General features: G+C 39.4%; 1 protein-coding gene across 3 annotated transcripts in view; it reads right to left on the bottom strand.

Moving 5' to 3' along the window:
* Positions 1-8,632, bottom strand: part of LOC144228920 (PPP2R1A-PPP2R2A-interacting phosphatase regulator 1-like) — an 88,183-nt gene that overhangs the window by 58,527 nt on the left and 21,024 nt on the right. The gene's annotated exons all lie outside the window — the stretch shown is intronic.

Genomic DNA, 8,632 nt, shown 5'->3' with positions numbered 1-8,632 from the left:
TAAATATTTTTAAAAATAACACACATATGGAAAGATATTCAGTGTTTACGGATTAGAAAAATTAATATTGTTAAGATGGCAATACTATCCAAAGTGATCTACAGATGCAATGCAACTCCAGAACAATCTTGAAAAAGAAGACTAAACATGGAGGATTCACACTTCCTGATTTCAAAACTTGCTACAAAGCTATAGTAATCAAAACCAGTGTGGTACTAGCATAAAGACAGACATATAGGCCAAAGGAGCAGAATAGAAAGCCCAGAAACGAATGCTCCGATATATGTTGATTTTCGACAAGGGTGCCAAACTATTCAATGGGAAAAGGACGGTCTTTTCAACAAACGGTGCTAAGAAAACTGAACACCTGCATGCAAAAGAATGAAGTTGAAACCATTCCTTACACCATATATAAAAATTAAGTTGAAATGAAGACCTAAATGTAAGACCTAAAACTATAAAACTCTTATATGAAAACAGAGGGTAAAAGCCTCATGAACTGGATTTGATAATGATTTCGCAGATGTAACACCAAAAGCACAGGTAACAAAAGAAAAAAAACAGAAAAATTGGACTTCATGAAAACTTAAAACTTTTGTGCATCAAAAGACACTATCAAGAAAGTGAAAAGAATCACAGAATTGGCAGACATATTTGCAAATCTTGTATTTGCTAAGGGATTAATATCCAGAATATATAAAGAACACTTACAACTCAACAACAACAAAACAAACAACAAATTAAAATAGGGGCAAAGGACTTGAACAGATATTTCCCAAAGAAGATACACAAATGGTCATTTCCCAAAAAAGATACATAAATGTTCAGTAAGTGGGGCCCCTGGGTGGCTCAGTCAGTTGAGCCTCCGACTTCGGCTCAGGTCGTGATCTCAAGGTTCTTGAGTTCAAGCCACATTGGGCTCCGTGCTGACGGCTTGGAGCCTGGAGCCTGCTTTCGGTTCTGTGTCTCCCTCTCTCTCTGCCCTTCTCTCTCTCTCTCTCAAAAATAAATAAACACTAAAAAAATTAAAATAAATGGTCAATAAGGATGTGAAAAATGTTCAACATTTGTCATTAGGGAAACTCAATTCAAAACTGCAAAGAGCTGGCACTTCACACTCATTAGGATAGTATTTATTTGTTTGCTTATTTGAGAGTGAGAGAACATGAGCAGAGGAAAGGGACAGAGGGGGAGAGAGAGAGGGAGGGAGGGAGGAGAGGGAGGGAGGGAGAGAGGGAGTGTGTGTGTGGGGGGGAGAGAGAGAGAGAGAGGGAGAGAGAGAGACAGAGAGAGGGAGGGAGAGAGAGAGAGAGGGAGAGAAAGAGAGAGAACCTTAAGCAAGCTCCATGTTTAGTATGGAGCCCAATGTGGGGCTTGATCCCACAACCTCGGGATCATGACCTGAGCCAAAATTAAGACGCAGATGCCTAACCAACTGAGCCACTCAGCTGTCCCAGAATAGCTATTACTTAAAAATGTGGAAAATAACAAGTGTTGGTTGGAATGTGGAGAAATTAGAACTCTTAAACATCGCTGGTGGGAATGTAAAATGGTGCAAACTCCGTAGAAGACACTTTGACAGTTTCTCAAAAAGTTAAACACTGACTTACCATATTACCCAACAATCCTGCTCCTATGTATATACGCAAAAGTATTGAAAAGAGGGACTCAAACAGACACTTGTACACCAGTGTTCATAGCAGCACTGTCTACAATAGCCAAAAGTTGGAGACAATCCAGTGTCCACCACCAGATGAATGGAGTAAAAAATGTGATATAAACGCAATGGAGTATCGTTTAGCCATAAAAAGGAATGAAGTTCTGACACACGTTACATACAACATGGATGAATACTGTAAACATGTTAGGTGAAATAAACACCAAAGAACAAATATTTTGTGGTTCCACTTATATGTGGTACCTAGAGTAGTCAAATCATCGTAGAGATAGAAAGCAGAATAGAGGTTACAGAAGAAAAGGTTAAATAGAAGTTATTGCTGAATGGGTATGCAGTTTCTGTCTGGCATGATGAAAAATTCTAGAAATGAAAAGTGATGATGGTTGCCCAAAAAGGTGAATTACTTAATGCCACAGACTTGTACTCTTAAAAATAGTTAAAATGGCTTTTAAAAAAAATCCTACAGTTCGAATGTATCCTGGTCTTCTTAAAAACATATAATACATCATAAAGTACCTAGGATAGTGCTGGGCAAGTATGATGCCAAATACGGGGACCATGAAATAAGCAGATGAGCTTTCCCTAAAATGACCTAGAATCATATTTGAGAGACAAGTTTTATATACATCAAGTTGGTTCTTTCCAAAGCAAGCATGAGCATAGCCCAGGAAGTGTACAAGGTGATGCACTGAGAAGCAAAAAAAAAGTTCAATTTATACATTTTAAATCTAAGATAATAAGAAATGAAGGTTTGCTAATATTAGATATACAGACTGACACAGGTGCTCTCACTCAGCCCATAGGGTCCAAAGATCTTGCAAAAAAACAGCGTCTGGGGGGGTGGGGGGCTTAGCTAATTATAAGTAATTGCAAGTTAGGTGGCCATATGGATATATTATCTAGTTTTAATTAAACTGAGTTCCACAAAATAGACAAGTATCTTAACAAGATTTCTATAAAGAAATGTTGGACAGAAAATTCATAATACAAGTCTAAGCGAGCAACAGGGAGATGACAAAGGTGGCATCTGTACTCCTCCTAGCCCAGCACATCATCGGCCACCTTCTTGTGAAAACACAAAGCTGAGCTAGTCTCTATCAAGGAGCTGGCCACAAGAATTTGAGATCATGAAGACTACTAGAAATATGGATCCATATTCTTCTCAATAATGACCCATAGTTAATAAAATACAGTTTAAAATGTCCTAAAAACATTATTTTATCTTTCTCTCGTCCTTGTTATATTTGTATTCTGCATCTATTCTATGATTCACATTATATACCAGCTTGGTAGTATACGTCCATGATGTAAATACAGTTTACATGTATTGGAAGGACGTGCTACCACATTTTACCTGATGCAGTGTATGATCAAAAGAGCTTAAATATTACTGTCTACATAAACAATACATGTGATGGGTAGTCTGGACTAGAAGAGTGGCGTGAACTGTGTGAATGAAAATTTGACCTAGGCTCTGAAAGTGGTTTAAAATCTGGACAAGCAGAGGGTGGAGGGGAAGGTGCTCCACGCAGAAGGAATCATGTAAACATAAGCGTAGAGGAGGGAATGAACATGGCAGGTCTGAGGGTAGTGACACTAACCTGCTGAAACAGAGTTTGTACTGAGAAGCGATGAGAGCTAAAACTGGAGAGGTAAAATAGGGCCAGACTTCTCAGATCTTAAATAACCGAAGGGTCTGAACTTAAAGAGTTTGTGCAGAATAGCATAATTGTTAGGACCACAGGCTTTGGAGCCAAATAGAACTGGGTCANCGTGAGCAGGGGAGGGTCAGAGAGAGAGGGAGTCACAGAATCCAAAGCAGGCTCCAGGCTCTGAGCTAGCTGTTAGCAAGGAGCCTGACACGGGGCTCGAACCCACAAACCACGAGATCATGACCTGAGCCGAAGTTGGACGCTTAACCGACTGAGCCACCCAGGTACCCCTGGGCTCTGTAACTTTTTACCTGTCAATCCTAGGCAAGTGACTTAACCTTGGCCTCGGTCTCTTTGTCCATATGAAGATGATAACACAAATTGAGGATAATGAAGTGTTTGTACAGTTCTTATCACAGTGCCAGGCAGCCTATGTGAGTAAGTGCTCACTACAACCTAGCTATACTTATTCCTATTCAATAGGTAATGGGAAGCATTATAACTTTCTACACAGGGGAGGAAAAGGTGAAAATGATGTCTTAGAGAAGTTATCTTGGTGTTGGTTGTGGAAGTTGGATTAAACTGACACAGATAGGAAATCTCTTAGAATATTTTTACAGTAATCTGGACCCAAGGGACAGAAGGAAGTGGGAACAGAGAGGATGTTGTCAAGGAAGAATTAATAGGATTAGGTGCCCTAATTAGATTAGGTAGAAAAATAAGGAAGAACTGAAGGTGAAACTAGAGCTTTGAGTTCTTTTGATGTCATTATGGAAAATGAGGGAAATGGGGAAAGGAAGTTTAAGAAGTCAGTCTTTTAAAACAATGGGATAACAGTAAATCTTTTCAACAAAATGTAAAGTTAGTATAGGCCTTCCACCTAATACTTACGTAGTTTTCCCGTAGTGAGAAGCTCAAAGTATTTTGTAATTTACTCAATGAACAAGAGAAGTTTTTCCCAAAGAAGGACAGGATTTTGCTCACTGTTCCGTTCGAAGTTGGAGCATTACCTAACATCAGCTATTCTGAGGGTTGTTAGTAAAAGCAAGTTGACTCTTTAATCATTTATATCTTGCCTGTTTCCAAAATGGATATTAGATGCTTATAATTAAGTATGATTGTTAAAATAAGGATAAAAAGTCAAGAGGGGCGCCTGGGTGGTTCAGTTGGTTGAGTATCTGACTTCGGCTCAGGTCATGATCTCACGGTTCGTGAGTTCGAGCCCCATATCGGGCTGGATGCTATCAGCCTGTCAGTCCAAAGCCCGCTTCATATCCTCTGTTCCCTTTTCACGCTCTCCCAAAAGTAAATAAATATTAAAAACAAAAAGTCAAGAGCCACATATACGTGAAGGACAGAGTGCTGTATGCTAGAAACCCAGGTTAAGGAGAGTTGTTGCACTTGAGCACAGAACTTAGTTTTCAGCTTTTTAGGATCCAAGGTAAAAATGGAAAAAGAAAGCTACCCACTGTGCTCTCAGAAGGTGAGTATGTCTGAAAGATTTTAGTTGCCCCGTGTCTGCACAGTGCTTAACAATGTTTGCTGAAAGAATGAAACGATTTGGGAGTTAAGGTCAAATTAAATTTCTTTTAAAACAAGTTAGGCTATTCCCTTAAAGAACATCTCTTCATAAAAAAGACTAGGTACTTAGTAGGTTCCAAGGAAGACCGAAAAACACGGAACAAAATCTAATGCCACTGCTTTCCTAGGCTAGAAATGGTAGCCAAGTCCATAAAACAAACTGTGAAACTGTGATACTGAAATTGTCCCTGTTTAAATCATGCCCTCTGCTCCAGTTGGCATAATGTTTTAAATGGCTTCCTCTCATAAATTTCCCTTACATTTGTGTCTAAATGCAGCTTAATTTATCCAAACCAGGTAAGATAAAACAAAGACTATAATATGTGGTGCTAAAGTTTACATGTGTGAAGATATAAACAGGAGAGATGCTAGAAATGCAGAGGTAGGAAGCAAGTAGGTAATTAAAGTGATATTACTCAAGGCACTGCAGAAAAAGTCAAGTTCTTACTGGGTATCAATGATTTTATATCCTATTTAACAAGTCAGGAAATAAATGTAAAATTACAGCACCATACACCATGAACAAACTCTTATGGGTGGAACAGTGTCCCCCTAAAATCCATATGTTGAAGTCCTAACCCCCAGTGCCTCAGACTGTGACTTTATTTGGAGATAAGAGTATTTGCAGAGATAATCAAGTTAGGATGAGGTTATGAGGGTGGGCCCTAATCCACTATGTCCTTAGAAAAAGGAGAGATTTCGGGGTGCCTGGGTGGCTCAGTCAGTTAAGTGTCCGACTTCAGCTCAGGTCATGATCTCACAGTTCATGTTTGAGCCCCATGTCGGGCTCTGTGCTGACAGCTAGCTCAGAGCCTGGAGCCTGCTTCGAATTCTGTGTCTCCCCCTCTCTCTCTGCCCCTCCCCTGCTTACACTCTGTCTCTGTCTCTGTCTCTGTCAAAAATAAATAAAAGAGGGGCGCCTGGGTGGCTTAGTCGGTTAAGTGTCCGACTTTCGCTTAGGTCATGATCTCGCGGTTCGTGGGTTCGAGCCCCGCGTCAGGCTCTGTGCTGCCAGCTCAGAGCCTGGAGCCTGTTTCAGTATGTGACTCCCTCTCTCTCTGACCCTTCCCTACTCACGCTGTCTCTCTCTCTCTCCTAGAAATAAATAAAACATCAAAAAAAAATTGAAAAACATTAAAATAAATAAATAAAAGACTAAAAAGAAAAAAGAAAAAGGAGAGATTTGGAGACAGACAAATGTGTAGGGAAAACTCCATGTGAACATGAAGATGGCTATTTACAAGCCAAGGAGAGAGGCCTGGAACAGATCCTTCTCTCACAGCACTCAGAAGCCAATCCTGTCAACACCTTGATCTCAGACTTGTAGCCTCCAGAGTGGTGAGAAAATACATTTGTGCTGTGTAAGCCCCTCTGCATGTGGTACTTTGTTGTGGCAACCTTAGAAAATGAATACAAACTATTTCAGCAGGGCGGTTACTTACATTTAGGGCTTTGGTATAGGGAACTAAAAGCCGAGTGCTTCCAAACCTCTTGAAACATAAACGCAGTTGTTATTAGGAAAGGAAAAATTACATAAAAAGAATAGTTCCTGCAGGCGCCTGGGTGGCTCAGTCCGTTAAGTGTCCGACTTTGGCTCAGGTCATGATCTCTCAGTCTGTGAATTCCAGCCCTGAGTTGGGCTCTGTGCTGACAGATGGGAGCCTGGAGCCTGCTTCAGAGTCTGTGTCTCCCTCCCTCTCTGCCCCTCCCCTGCTCACACTGTGTGCNCTCACAATAAATACCTATATCAAATCATTACCTTGTGCATCTTACACTTACACAATGTTATGTGTAAGTTACACCTCAATAAAACTGAGGGGAAACAGAAAATTAACTTCCAGCTTCATTTTCTCAAGCTCTCTAATACCTAGAAAAAAGCTAATAACCCCAGTCAAGAAAAAATTATCCATTAACTGACTACTAGGAAAGGGGCAGCTTAAACCACATATCTACTTAAATGTTGACCCAGAACCTAATACTGATTTGGTGTGTGTGCTTATTTAAATGTGAAAGAAAATTTATTCAAATCAGTTTATAGGAAATACAGGAAATAAAAGAACATATTAGACAACATCACATGGAAGCAGAATCAGAATGTGGGGCAGTCTACATGACAAATGGCCTCGTTTCTTCAAAAAATAAGTGGCTCAGAACAAAAACAGGAGTAAAAGGCTGTTTTAAATAAAAGAGACCTGAGAGATCTTGATTGAAACATGTCTGATCAGTCAAAACAGATACTTTTGAGAATAAAAATTTTAAAATGGACTAGTTATTAGATGATATTAAAGAATAACTTAATTTTGTTAGATGTAATGATGGCACTGTGATTACGTAAGAAAAAAAGTCCTCAGAGATTCATACTGTGTGTTTATGGGCAAAACGGTATCAGGGATTTACTTCCAAGCATCCTCCTCCCCAAAAGGTTAATGAGTTCAATAGCTAAAAAGAAGTCATGGTTAAAGAATACATATAAAGAAATATGCAATTTAAGATATCTAACAGGGGTGGCCAGGTGGTTCAGTTGGTTGAGTGTGTGAATCTTGATTTCAGCTCAGGTCATAATCTCACAGTGTGAGACTGAGCCTCGTGTCAGGCTTTGCACTGACAGCACAGAGCCTGCTTGGGATTCTCTCTCTTTCTCTTTCTCTGTCCCTCCCTCGCTCATGTTCTCCCTCCCCCCTCAAGTATCTTTTTTAAATGTTTAAAAATTAAAAATAAAAAGATGCCTATCAGACCATTAAGTTGCTGAAAATAAGTTAATTTTCCATTCAATCAGTACCCAGATTGGAATATTTCTATTTTCCCATTGAATTCACTTCCTACTTGGTTTCATTTTAAATGTTTATGTAACATATATTCTGTCACTATGGAAATAGAGTGCCTTATGCTTTATATTACTAAATGCTAAATGTATCTTGATTTCAAGCTTCATAATCAAATAGCAACATGTAATCAATTTTTAAATATTGGTCTCATTTAGGGGAAGCAACAAGGAAAATTGGCACAGATAAACCAAAGGTCACCTCACCTACTAGTTTTAGGTTCTTCTGAATTTCTCAAATAGCTCCATGCTTACAAAGACAATTAAAGAACATTTTATTCACTAAAAAGCAGAAGAATCTTTTTACCATATTTTTTGCTACTGGATGATAATCTGGACCTTAGGGAAGCCACGGTGTGAGAGGGTAAGAGGGAAAGGAAGCAGGAGTTGGAATCCTAAACACCAGGCTCATGAGATATTATAGCTTTTTTGCCACTGAAATATGGAAAAGGGAGCTGGAAAGGAATCCAGTGATTTGGGGCTAAATCTGGCTCTGACATTCACTAACCCTGTACATCAGGTAAATTACTCAATTTCTCCCATTGTTTAGTTTTTGATCTTATAAGGCTGTGACAAGATAAAATGAGACCACAGATGTGAAGTACCTATGATAGCGCTAAGTGAATAATAAGTGCTCCATAACAGTTAAGCTCCTCTTGAACAAAAGTCTGCTTGTAGTTGGGTCAGAAAAATCCCACCACCTGCGGAGGAGTGGTGATTTGATCTTTTGAGTTCTGTGGCTAATCTTTGGATAATTAAAAGGTTTAACTGTGTATTAGGCATGTGCTATTAAATACACACATGCACACATACACGCCTGCACGAAACGTAAACCAGTGAGGTACAATGTGTCCCTGAACTCAGATCACTAAGAAATGAACACAGAATGACAGCATAAAG

The sequence above is a fragment of the Crocuta crocuta genome, unplaced genomic scaffold (assembly GCF_008692635.1).
Source record: "Crocuta crocuta isolate KB4526 unplaced genomic scaffold, BGI_CrCroc_1.0 scaffold475, whole genome shotgun sequence".
In the NCBI taxonomy this organism is placed as follows: domain Eukaryota; kingdom Metazoa; phylum Chordata; class Mammalia; order Carnivora; family Hyaenidae; genus Crocuta; species Crocuta crocuta.
The sequence above is the reverse complement of the archived record's forward strand: the minus strand, read 5'-3'. Positions and strand labels throughout refer to the sequence as shown.